The sequence below is a fragment of the Rhinopithecus bieti genome, unplaced genomic scaffold (genome assembly GCF_001698545.2).
Source record: "Rhinopithecus bieti isolate Rb0 unplaced genomic scaffold, ASM169854v2 scaffold_61465, whole genome shotgun sequence".
NCBI classification, from domain to species: domain Eukaryota; kingdom Metazoa; phylum Chordata; class Mammalia; order Primates; family Cercopithecidae; genus Rhinopithecus; species Rhinopithecus bieti.
In genome coordinates, this window is record NW_016824041.1 from 749,923 (window position 1) to 763,750 (window position 13,828).

The following is a 13,828-nucleotide window of genomic DNA, read 5'->3' on the forward strand; positions in this document are numbered from 1 at the left end:
GAGGAAGGGCAAAGCCAAGGAATGTTTATCTGGCAATTCCAAGGCATGAGGTTTCACTTCTAGTCGTCTGAGGTGCACCTTGTCATGTTTCTGCCACCAAGAATCATCTAGAAAAAATTCCAGTCACTTAAACCTGAGCCCTTTTTCTTTCCTCTGCTCATCCTTTGCCAAAAGTGCCTGATTTGCCTGAATGGCTTTGAGGGCTCGATAAGCCTTCCTCTTTTTCAGGAGATTTTCTGGAACCAAAGGAATTTTTCTTTGCTCTTGCTCCAGCATCTTTCGAGTGTATTTGGTGGTTTTTCAAAGTAGTTACTGCTGTCATACCCCAAAGAGTGACATTTGTGGTCAAAAGTATTCTTTATAAGGAAAACATTGAGATCTGTTTTGTGGCTTAAAAAAAAGAAAGTTGTGGCCGGGTGCCGTGGCTCACGCCTGTAATCCCAGCACTTTGGAAGGCCGAGGCAGGTACATCACCTGAGGTCAGGAGTTCAACACCAGCCTGACCAACATGGAGAAATCCCATCTCTACTTAAAATACAAAATTAGCTGAGTGTGGTGGTGTATGCCTGTAATCCCAGCTACTCAGGAGACTGAGGCAGGAGAATCACTTGTACCCGGGAGGCGGAGGTTGCCGTGACCCGAGATCGCGCCATTGCCCTCCAGCCTGGGCAACAAGAGCGAAACTCTGTCTAAAAAAAAAAAAAAAAAAAAAAAAACAAAAAAAAAAAAAACAGAGAAAAGAAAGTCAGTTGCAAGGATGAAACAACAAGAAGATGACAAATTTCCATCAGAAGGTCAGGTCAGGTGGCAACCTTTGAAGAGTACTGCAAATTACATGAGATTCTGGAAGCTCAGATCAAAATGTAGTTTGGGTTTTTACCAAAGATGACGTTCTGAACATTTTAGATCAGCTGATTTGACATCATTCATTGGCAAAACTTTAGAAGAGTCAACACAGGGAGAAAAAAAAATCCTGTGGACAGCAGAAAAAGAAGATGAGATTGCCAAGTCAGTAATGGCCCACTAAGAATGTCAAAGAGGGCCAGGCGCGGTGGCTCACGCCTGTAATCCCAGCACTTTGGGAGGCCAAGGGGGGTGGATCATGAGGTCAGGAAATCGAGACCATCCTGGCTAACACAGTGAAACCCCGTCTCTACTAGAAAATACAAAAAATTAGCTGAGCGTGGTGGCGGGCGCCTGTAGTCCCAGCTACTTGGGAGGCTGAAGCAGGAGAATGGCGTGAATCCGGGAGGCGGAGCTTGCAGTGAACCGAGATCGCGCCCCTGCACTCCAGCCTGGGTGACAGAGCGAGACTTCGTCTCAAAAAAAAAAAAAGAACGTCAAAGAGAGGACTACATTCATTTCCTTTTACAAAAGATTACCAGCCTAAAGAATCTTTTCAAAATCATTATCTTGACTTTTTAAAAACTTTTTAAGAAAATCCATTTTATTCTTGTGGCATTGATGAAGAATTACAAGCTGGATGATTATATAGTTTTAAGTGAGACAAACTTCACTGAGCGACTTAGCCAGGAATACTTACTTCCTGTAGGTAGATTGTCCCTGGAAGTACACGGGACCCCCTCGGCCTTCATCAGTTGGCTAAGGGTTGCTGCCAGCCTCCGTTTCTTCTTGATTCAACATTATTGACCAAGAGGAGGCTCAACATTCTTATTCAGAAAAGAGGCTTCTTGGCTCAACTTTTATTTAGGTTGTCTCTGCTACCCAGTTCAGAGATGCTCTCATCTCATAAGATGAATTTGACATAAAAATGCCTCCATTTCTCCATGCCTTAGGACCAGTGGTGTTGATAACTATGACCTTGAATGGGACAGAAGCATGCTACACTGACAACGTAAAACACTGATCCAAATAAGTGTATGCTCATGTAACAATATATTATTTTAATATATTCTATTTATCAGAGATGTCAGTAGCTTTTTCTTCATATAGCTCATTGTTGAGACCCCTGGCACACAGAACATAGTCTGTGAACAGTTGTTGGAGGAGCAGACAAATGAAACGTTGCTTGTGCTTCTAGAGTTCTTTGCTCAAGTTGATTTTTCCAAATATCTGAATTTGGAGGAGAGCTCTTGTCCTAATAGAGATCCAAGGAGAACTGTTAGGTAAGGATTTTTGAGGGGTTGTACTCCAATCACATTTAGCTTTCATAGGGATTGTGCACTGAAACCCTAGGAGATGCTTTGAAAATCTCTAAGAATACATATTACGAATTCAACAGCTCTCCAGTCATTTTGCTGATATATTAAAAGGCAACATTTTTATTAATTTATGAAGTGCTGTCTCACCAGTTCTAGGCAATAAAGAAGTTTACAAGGTCAGTCAGGATCTGAACAAAGAATAAAGAGAAAGAGAGTCTGAAACTGGCAATGCTGTCAGGAAATTGGTGGGTACAAAATGAATTGGGGGTGATGGCCCAGTGTGCGAGATTAAGGATCAAGTGACCCGACATAATGTAGATGCCAAGACTGCAAAAAAAATGACACAAGATCCTGACAGAAAATAATTGGTACTTATTTGCATATAATTTCTTATATGTTTTATAAGTTAATTGAGGTCAAAATGAACATAAATTCCCGTCGGCCCGTGTATTTTCATCTTATGCATCCCCAGTTCCCACCAGCCTCTGCTGAAGGAGGTCAGGCTAACCCATTCAGAAAAAGAAGAAAAAACAAAATCCCTGCTTAGCCCAACCTAAGGCAGTGGTTCTCTAAGTTCATCCTGCAGCACTGCCAAGGGTCTCAATCCATCATCTCCGGCCTCACCTTCCTCTTCTCATCACCATCGTAACATTAAAGTGCCAGACAGGCTGTTCACACTCAAGCAAATGATTTCCTTCACTCCTCATCACAATCCTCATTTTGCAGATGATGAATCTGAAATACAGAGAGGTTTAGTACCAAGGGCAAGTCACCCAGCTGCTAACAGGAATTCCAATCCAAACAACCAGCTTCAAAGCCAGTGCTTTTAATTAAACCTCATGCTCTCTTGAACCATTCCTCCATAAATCAGAAAACCTCTAGCCCACCAGAATTGCATGACTATCAGACATCAGGATGTCCATCTCCCTCTGAGCACCCCACTGGACCATAAAGACTCCTCGGTATCATGGAGACACAAAAGGCCAGCCCATTCACACTCACCCTTTTCCCTCTTCCATGCCACCAACCCCAGGAGGCTACTTAGGCTTGGGAGCTTCAGTCTCAGGCCACCCTGGTTTCCATCAATCTTCCATAAATCTTCCCACACAAGAAACAGTGCTCTAGGTATTCCCAGACTTGGCTGACGTATTTCTTCTACAATTTATGACCCCTTAAGTACAGACACCTAGGAAGTAAGCCTAATTCTGAGTCTGAGATGGAGGGTGATCTTGACGAAGGCCTCACTTTCCTTTCTCATTAACCATGAAGCAGAAACTATATTCATCAGTTTCCATGCTAGAGAAATTTTGAATAGAAAATGACGGAAAATACTTTTCTATCAGGAAAAAATAAAAAAAAAAAAAAAAAGAAAAGATCAAGGCGTCTGGGTTGCTGTGTGGTCACGCTGGATATTTTTTTCCCAGTACTTTGGGTAGTGGTTCTGAGTGTTGGGCGAGATCATGAGATCAAATAGATCGAGACTATCTGGCCAACATGGTGAAACCGCCATCTCTACTATGAAAATAGCATAAAATTATTGCTGGGCATGGTGGTGGGTGCCTTGTAGTCCCAGTTACTTGGGGAAGCTTGGGCAGAGAATCACTTAATCCCGTTGGAGGTGGAGGTGCATGGACCATAAATGTGCCACTGCACCTCCAGCCTGAGTTGACATGTAGGAAGAGCTCAAAAAAAAATAAAATAAAAAAAAAAAAGACAATGTGAGAACAAGGTTGTGAGAGATCATGATGTTATATTAAACGAGGAGATAAAAATCGTACATGTAACAGTGTCATGTGACACAAAATGACACTCGTCCAATGACAAGATCTTGGCGTATACCAGATCGGTGGTTATCATAAGATTAATGTAATGGGCGCTGAAAATTTCCTATTGCCTTAAAGTGGGGATGTGTGTTGTCACCATTTGCATATGTTAGTGCAATGCATGTACTTTCAATGGTTTGTGGTGATCTGGTGTAAACAATACTACTGGCTGCCATCATTATGAAAGTGTAGAGCGCACACAACTATAAGTATGACTCATAACACTCCATTAGTGATAAGTATAATGACTATAATTTATCTGGTTTTATTGTACACTGACATACTTTTTATCTATGCTGTCTTAGAGTGTTATCCTTTTTGCTCCTTATATTTTTAAAGAGCTAATCTGTGGAACAGCCCATGGCAGTGTCTTCAGGAGGGATTTTCCAGACGAGATTGTTACCGACAGGAAAGATGACAGCTCCCCTGAAATACTCTTCCATGTGGGGCCAAGATGTAGTAGGCAGGAAATTATCTGATATTGTATTGTATTCCTGACCCTTTGTGTATTACCTGGGAGGTGTGTGTTTGTGTATCAATTGTTTTTAACATTGTTTTTTAAAAGGTAAAAAATAAGTAATTATAGAATAATATTATAAAGCTTACAGAAATATTAGGTATACTGTACAGCTGTACAATTATGTTTTTTTAAGTCTAAGTATTCATTGCATAAGGGACCAAAAGGTTATAAAAGGTTTTTTAGGGCCGGGCTGCTTTTATGGTGGCCTCAAGTCCCTGAATTCCCAGCACTTTGGTGAGGTCCTGAGACGGGCGGGATCATTCGAAGTTCAGTTGAAGATTTCTGAGACGCGAGTCCTGGGCTATACTTATCCGGTTGAAACCTCCGTTCTCTTACTATAAAATACAAAAATACTACCGGCTGCTGCCGAGTTGGTGGCGTGCGGCCTGTTAGTCCCAGCTATTCCCTGGGAGGGCTGATAGGCATGAGAATGGCGGAACGGTCCGGTGAGGCGGAGCTTGCAGTGAGCTGTAGATCTGGCACAGCACTCAGCCTGGGTGACAGAGCAGACTTTGCCATCTTTCAAAAAAATAAAAATAAAAAAAAAAAAAATGGTTTTTTAGTTTGTGTAGTAAGAAAGTTACAGTAAGGCCGGGTGTGGTGGCTGATGCCTGTAATCCCAGCACACCAGGAGGCCAAGGCAGGAGAATTGCTTGAGGTCAGGAGTTCGAGACCAGCCTGGCCACCATGGTGAAACCCTGTATCTACAAAAAATACAAATATTAGCTGTGCATGGTGGCACACGCCTGTGGTCCCAGCTACTCCAGAGGCTGAGGTGGGAGGATCACTTGAAACTGAGATTTAATGAGCTGTAATTGCACCACTGCACTCTAGCCTGGGTGACAAAGCGAGACTGTGTCTCTATAAATAAATAAATCGGCAGATAAATGATGGACTAAGAGAGACTTTTGACTGTATAATGTTTTGTATATTTTCATTTTTTACCCATATGAATATATTATCTATTCAAAAATCTAGGCCGGCATGGTGGCTCACGCCTGTAATCCCAGCACTTTGGGAGACCAAGGCAGGAAGATCATGAGGTCAGGAGTTTAAGACCAGCCTGGCCAAGATGGTGAAACCCTGTCTCTACTAAAAATACAAAAAAATCTAGCCAGGGGTGGTGGTGGGTGCCTGTAATCCCAGGTACTCGGGAGGCTGAGGCAGAGAATTGCTTGAACTCAGGAGGCAGAGGTTGCAGTGAGCCGAGATCAAGCCACTGCACTCCAGCCTGGGTGATAGAGCGAGACTCAAAAAAAAAAAAAAAAAAACTAACAGGTTGATTTTTAAATTTAAAATGTATATATGACCATAAGAAGTATTAACATTGATTGCCTCTGAACAAAGAAACCACAAGGTAGAAAAATGATGTATTTGTTTCTATACAGCTACCATAACTAAGTGCCACAAATCACGTGACTAAAAACAACAGAAATTTAGGCTAGAGGCAGTGGTGGCTCATGCCTGTAATTCCAGTGCTTTGGAAGGCCAAGGCAAAAGGCTAACTTGAGGCCAAGAGTTCAAGACCAGCCTGGGCAACATGACAAGGCCTCATCTCTACAAAACTAAAAAATAGAAAAATTAGTCAGGCATGGTGGCATGTACCTGTAGTCCCAGCTACTTGGAGGCCGAGGCAGGAGGACTGCTTCAGCCAGGAGTTCAAAAGTGGGCCTGGGGAGTCATGACTGCAATCCCAGCACTTTGGGAGGCCACGGTAGGTGGATCACCTGACGTTAAGACTTCAAGACCAGCCTGGCCAACATGGTGAAACCTGGTCTCTACCAAAAACACAAAAATTACCTGGGCATGATGGTGGGCATCTATAATCCCAGCTACTTGGGAGGCTGAGGCAGGATAATCACTTGAACCCGGGAGGCAGTGGTTGCAGTGAGCCAAAATTGTGCCATTGCATTCTAGCCTTGGCAACAAAAGCGAAACTCTGTCTCAAAAAAATAAGTGCACTGAGCTATGATCCTACCCCTGTACTCCAGCCTGGGCAACAGAGCAAGACCCTGTCTCTAAACAAAACACACACACACACACACACACACACACACACACACACAGGAATTACTGTTTTACAGTTCTAGAGCCTACAAGACCAAAAACAAGGTGCCATGCTCCCTCTAAAACTATGGGTGGAATTCTTCCTTACCTCTCCCTAACTTCTGGGGGTGGAGGGGGCTGGCAGTCACTGGGGTTCCTTGACTTGCAGATGCATCACTCTACTGGCTACTTGAATGCTACAGGTGTTCTCCCTATCTGTGTCTGTGCCCAATTTTTCCTCTTCCTTCCTGTAAGGACACTAGTTGTATTGCATCAAGGGCCCCCAAACTCAAGTGTGACCCCAGCTTAACTAATTCAATATGCAACAACCTAATTTCCAAATCAGGCTGCATTCTGAGGCATTGGGGGTTAGGACTTCAACCTATCTTTTGGGGAGACACCATCCAACTTATAATAAACAGGGTAGGGAAATTTTTTGCAGTGTTTCCTTTTACAATGTTTTATTTTTTCATGCCATGTGCAAAAAAGAAATGCATAACACTTACAATTTTAAAAGACTGACATCACAAATTAGTGTGTGGTTGGAAAAGGGATGTTCTGTGTTTAGGCTGTATTCTGAAATCTTATTATAGGAAAATTCTGTCTGCACTTGGGTGTGCTTTCTTTGGGGTTGACTTTACTTTTAGCACATTCCCAGTATACAAAAGAAAAGTAAAAAATACACACGATAAGTATATGCATGTTTACACAAGCCCTGATCTTTTTTTTTTTTTTTGAGACGGAGTCTCACTCTGTCGCCAGGTTGGAGTGCAGGGGTACAACCTCCGCCTCCCAGGTTCAAGCAATTCTCCTGCCTCAGCCTCCCAAATAGCTGGGATTACAGGCGCACACCATCACGCCTGTCTAATTTTGTATTTTTAATAGAGACGAGGTTTCACCATATTGGCCAGGATGGTCTTGATCTCCTGACCTCGTGATCCGCCTGCCTCGGCCTCCCAAAGTGCTGAGATTACAGGCGTGAGCCACCGCATTTGGCCCAAGCCTTGATATTTTTATTATCTTAGGACAGTCATAGTGGGATCCCACTGACACGGTCACTTTAACACAACTGGCACAAAGTATACTTCATTTTGGGTTTAGTTTCTCTCCAGTAAATACAGGAAGGAGCAAATATGTATCACTCAGGATTCCCCTCCCCAGCATTTATGAATTACTCAATAAAACCTAACAGCATCATCATTAATTCAGATGACACCCATTCACTTAGAAAACCATGGGAGATTTCAGGGCTAAAGAGCCATCATCCACAAAGTGGCTGATATTTTTACTGCAAAATTCTGGAGGATTTGTTTTGTCAGAATGAAAAAACAGTTAATGTGTTTACGGGCAAAAATTCAGAGTTTTGGGGGGGTTTCAGGGAAGTGGGAAGGCTGATAAGGACTCTCTGCTCACAGAAAACCCAGCGTGAAAACTCAGCAAAGTCTTCACTGACAGAGAAATTCAACACTTGGTTTTCTTTAAAAGATCTATTCAACTGAAAATTAGGAAACCAAATTTAGTCTCACTGCTTTTAAGAACACATTTTCTCTCTAAATGCACCCATTTCCAAATCTCCTTTGATTACTGTCTCTTGTTTAACATTTTTCCAGCCAAGAGATCTAAACCTTCACAAAATGTATCCGATTAACTTAATTTTATTTTAGTTACTTTAGATGCAAGATCCCCTGCCAGTCACTATGAAGAACACAGATATAAATAAAACATAGGCCCTACCCTCAATAAACTTGTCAACCCACCCAGTAAAGGAAACAGACATAAACAACTAACCCAACACAAAACAGAATGAGAATTTCCCCCATGCTTTATTAAACAGGGCCTCATTGTAGCTGAAGCATGAACAGCATTGCATTTATTAACTTTATTATAAAGGATGTTGGATAAATAATGATGATGATGCCAGGATCACAGAGGTTAAACAGAGTTAAAGCAGGGTTAAATAAAGTTACAAGAAATATGCGATAAAAAGTCAGGAGAAGAGACAATTGCTTCTGACTGGGGAGATTAGAGATGCTTTATGAGGTGAATTCGTAAGCTGGGATTTGGAGGGTAGGAAAGTGTTTTTGTTGTTGTTTTCTGAGTGAGAGGGATGGCATTGTAGGCTGAGCAAAGGTCAGGAGGAGTCCTGTAAGTTCCTGACATATTCAAGGCAACGCAGGAAGCCTGGAGCAGCCAAAGCACAGGGTGTTTGCAGGCATTTAATGGAACAAAAGTCTAGAAGGGCAGTTTGGGGTAGGGTTGGGGAAAAGCTTACCTGCCAGGCTAAGAGGAGGTTAATTTTTACAAAAGAAAGACTGCTGCAGTTTTTCGAGGACGCAATTTATGTAAGTGGACCCATGTTTATCAATATAATTCTAGGCTACAATGAAATACTCAGCATTAACCCAGTGTGGCCAATGGACTGGAGTGAAGAATACCTGGATACGAGGCTCTCAGAGGGAAAGTCTTGGTGTTAGCTCATTCCCAGCCTGATTATACAACCACTTTACATTGTCAAAGCACTCTGCAGTTTTATGGTAGCGTTTATTTCACCTAATCTACCCAAAATCCCTATGATCTCTCTCTGTGTGTGTGTGTGTGTGTGTGTGTGTGTGTGTGTGTGTGTGTGTGTATAAAACAATGGCAATTTTACAGATGAGGAAATGGAAGTAAACCCCATTGTAAGTGGCTCACCCACAGCCCAAAACTGCCAATTCCTCAGCCTCCAAATCCACTCCTCTTTCCACAAAACCACAGCCAACTCCAAGCATGTCCATCTTTACTTTAGAGTGGGGGTTATTTCCTTGAAGATATCTAATGTTGTAGATAAAAAGATAGAAATATTTGAGAGTTAAAACTAGTTTCCTCTTAACAAAATTGCCTCTTTACACACGTGCGCACACACACACACACCCCAAAACTTGAGCACAAAGATTTAGAGCGAAGCAAATGTTAGCAGTCAACTTTTAAACTTTTGGAAATGGTGTCATTAAAGGAATAACAACCACAATAATAAGACTACAATAAAACAGTCAATACTCATATGGTGTGAATGAGAAGAATTGTTTGTTACATTCTCTCAGGAATGTGGGTCAACCTTCTCATGCTTCCCCTACAGCCTTGTCTGAAGCATTAACAAATGGCTTTTGTGTCCCTGTCTATGTGACTATGGTATGTAACTGGACAAGCGGCTACTTCACACAAGAAGGGTTTATATATAAAGGTTTATATCTACCCATGGCCCCAGACAGAGCCTTCTCCCCCAGATGGATTGAAATGTGATTTGAGAAGTACTGTGGTTTGGTTCCCACCCCCGCCCCCTTAGCCCTGTTTTGGGAAGTCACTAACTCCAGTTGACTGGGCTTTGCCCTTTGTTGGCAATGAGTCCCAAGCCAGATTTTCTGCTAGCACACCCTAATGTGTTCATTGGCTCCTTAGGACTACCCAGGATGTCTTTGTGGGTGGCAGGGCTTTTTATTTTTTAAATTTTGTTGGAAGGGGAAAAGGGGGCTCTACTATTCTTTGTAAATGAGGCCATTTCAGGTAAAGCTATTTTTGTGACCATTTTCATCCCCTTTTCTCCCTCAAGCCACCTTTCCTCCCCCTCTTAACTCACTTCTTTAGTAATTGTGATCATTTCTACTTTCTCGATTGTTAGTCTATTAGTACATTTTCCAACTTATCTTATGTTCTATTGTTTAAATGTCTTTATATAGTGAAAAATTCCTTCCAAAGCTGTCTCTAAATTTTCAGATCTTGGACTCAACAGTTTCTTAGGTTAAGCTTTGGGCAAGATACGGAAGTGGTAATCACAGTTAGTCCAAAGGATAAAAAAACTGCAAACCAAAATAATAAATTATGAACAACCTTGTGAAGGGATTTTATTGCTTTCTCTGTGTTTTAAAAGTTGATATCTTAACCTCTACATAAATAAAAGGAAACATGATTGCAAATTCAACAATAAATCAACATATTATTAACTTGTAATTAATAATATGGAAATTCATCTGTCAAAAGCTCACCCTTCTAGAGGTGTCGTTTTGTCTAGCAGCTTTGTTTTGCAGCAGGGAAACTGAGGCCAAACGTTGGTTTTCTGTGCTCCTCCACGGTTAACTAATTTCTGAGGGAACTAAAGGAATATATGAGAATTCACTTCCCTATTTTATGAGGCACAGGGTGAGGGGTTTCCCTACATCAAGTCATGAATCAGGGGGATTTTTTTAATTGGTGAAATAATAACAGATTTTTGGACAAAGCAGCCAGAGTAGTTGCGCTTTTTTTTTTTCTGAGACGGAGTCTCACTCTGTCCCCCAGGCTGGAGTGCAGTGGCGTGATCTTGGCTCACTGCAACCTCCGCCTTCTGGGTTCATACCATTCTCCTGCCTCAGCCTCCCGCGTAGCTGGGACTACAGGCGCCCTCCACCATGCCCGGCTAACTTTTGTATTTTAGTAGAGATGGTGTTTCACCGTGTTAGCCAGGATGGTCTTGATCTCCTGACCTCGTGACCCGCCCATCTCGGCCTCCCAAAGTGCTGGGACTACAGGCGTGACCCACCGCACCCGGCCAGTTGCTGCTTTTTAACCAACTGGACAAGTCAGCCACAATAGCTAAACTAGGTGGCGAGATCTCAGCTTACTGCAGCCTCTGCCTCCCTGGTTCCAGCAATTCTCCTGCCTCAGTCTCCTGGGTAGCTAGGATTACAGGCATACACAACCATGCCCGTCTAATTTTTATATTTTTAATAGACACCAGGTTTCACCACGTTAACCAGGCTGGTCTCGAACCCCTGACCTCAAGTGATCCACCCGCCTCGGCCTCCCAAAGTGCCAGAATTACAGGCGTGTGCCACGATGCCTGGCCTAAACTAGTAGTCTTAAACACACAGCCTGAGTTAGTGAGTCAAGTTTTCCTACCTAGCCCAGTGGTTCTCAATTTCTCACTACTATCACTCCCTCAATATAAAGTCTAACAAGAGAAATTGAGTATGAAGGAGTTACATTTTGTCAGGTAGGGTTAGTTTGAAGGACCACAGACCATTGTAACATCTGAGATTTGTTTCATCTCCCAGGAACCAATTTTTGCCCCTTTGAAGATAGTATCACCCCAGTTGAGAATGCATGCTGTAGCCTAATTCCATATATTAAAGTGAGTAACCAGTCCAGCCCCACTCTGTGTATAAATCTTTATTGGAACTTACTTCACTGTTCTGTAATTATATTTGTATTCATCTGCCTCTCACCAGGCAATAAAATTCTCAATGGGATTTTTTTTACTTCCTAGAAAAGAGCTCAAAAGTGTTGAATAAATGAACGAACAGATGAATAAATGAAATATAAAGATTGACTGGCACAATCCAGAAGCCAGTATGTTCTTAATAGCTCTGCCTCTTCATTCCTTGACTAACAGACCCGAGGTTCAAACAGTAAAGGCATCTCCAGGTGTTGCCTCAGACAAGTGACTACTGTGAAAAGGCACTAGGTTTCCAAACACCTACAAAGTCTTGGCCACTTTTTGGAGGATAACAGGTGCAGGAGGCAGTGACAGAGACTTGATGTTTGTTTGATGTCTTTGTGACCATTTCTCTACTACATACAATAAAGGTGTAGGAAGTAGTAATTATGTTGTCTCAAAGCAGCATTGCAAGTTTACTTACAAAAATGAACACTTAACCTTTCTCACTGTTGTGCCTGGACTGGTTGCCTAGAGTGATGGCCAACAGCAGGGCTAATGGCCCAGGCAAGGCAGAACAGGGCACCGTGCAATTAGGAGGAAGGATATCCCTAAAGAAGAAGCCAAATCTTCTCCAACAGTAGTTCCTCCATTAAACCGGGAGTCTCTATCTCATTCTCAACAGATCCATCACCGTTCACATTCCAAAACACTCAGCCAAAGTTTCAATCAATTTCAGCGGTTGCTGCTGCAGAGTAGGTTACTGTAGCTACTAACAATTACAGATAAGAGACAGCATATAATAATAATAATAATAACAGAAACAACAGTATATTCATGGAGCATTCCAACATTTATGAAGTGTTTTCATAAATAGATGGAATTTTATCTTCACCACACTGTGAACAATATAGACTAGATGGGTATTAACTGCATTTTATAGACAAGAAAGCTGAGGGCAAATGATGGGAACTCCTAGGATAGTAGTCTCCTCATTCTAGTGTAACAGATTCCTGAGTTCCAGATGAGGCACTGCCGATTACTCACTGGTGGCCTAAGTCCCATCACTTACCTGCTCTCAGCCTTGTTTCCCTTATTTAAAAAATAAAGACAGGAACAACAGCACCTATCTCAAAGGGTTGCCGAGAATTTAAATGAGGTAAAGTCTATGTGGCACTGAGCGCGGTAACTGACAAAAGATAATGGCTAAAAAAAAAAAAAAAAGTTATTAGTATTAGTACTTGTATTTATTTATTTTATTCCCTATTTTGTTAAGAAAGTACTTGTGGCCGGGCACAGTGGCTCACGCCTGTAATCCCAGCACTTTGGGAGGCCGAGGCTGGTGGATCACCCGAGGTCAGGAGTTCGAAACCAGCCTGACTAACATGGTGAAACCCTGTCTCTACTAAAAATACTAAAAGTAGCCGGGCATGGTGGTGTTCGCCTGTAATCTCAGCTACTCAGGAGGCTGAAGCAGGAGAATCTCTTGAACCCAGGAGGCGGAGGTTGCAGTGAGCTGAGATCGTGCCATCGCACTCCAGCCTGGGTGACCAAGGGAGACCCCATCTCAAAAAAAAAAAAGCACTTGTATTTAGATTACATAAAATATTAAGCAATATGTGCAAAGCTAAAATGATACGATTCCAGCAGCTCTCAAGGGGAACAGAAAAATATTCAAACTGTCCTAGCTATTTACAAAAAAAAAAATATTTTTGACTGCTAACAAATAAGACATAGAAAAATGATCCCATTAAGGAAATATAAGACGTCTTCCTTAAAACCATATTCTTTATATGACTTTCATCAATAGACTTCACATCCCCTTTCCACAACTCCATTTCATAAAGAAGAATCTGGAGGGTAACAGTTATTTTCCCAAAGTTAGACAGGAGGCCATTTGCCCAGCCATGTAAAATAATACATCAGCCAAAACAGGCCAATTCAAAATATTAGCTTCATAAGAAGATGGGTTTCTGTCTGTTTTGTTTGCTTACTGTATCCTCAGGGCCTGGAATAGTTCCTGACACATAGTATGTTATCAGAAAATATTTGGTGAATATTGAAAATATTGAGTGCCTGAGCATCTTTTTTTTTTTTTTTTTTTTTTTTT

The 13,828-nt window shown here is 41.9% G+C and overlaps 1 pseudogene; it reads right to left on the reverse strand.

The window, feature by feature from the left end:
- The window catches only part of LOC108522002 (60S ribosomal protein L7-like 1), a 1,391-nt pseudogene extending 1,112 nt beyond the window's left edge, over positions 1-279 (reverse strand).
- Positions 280-13,828: the final 13,549 nt, after the last annotated feature.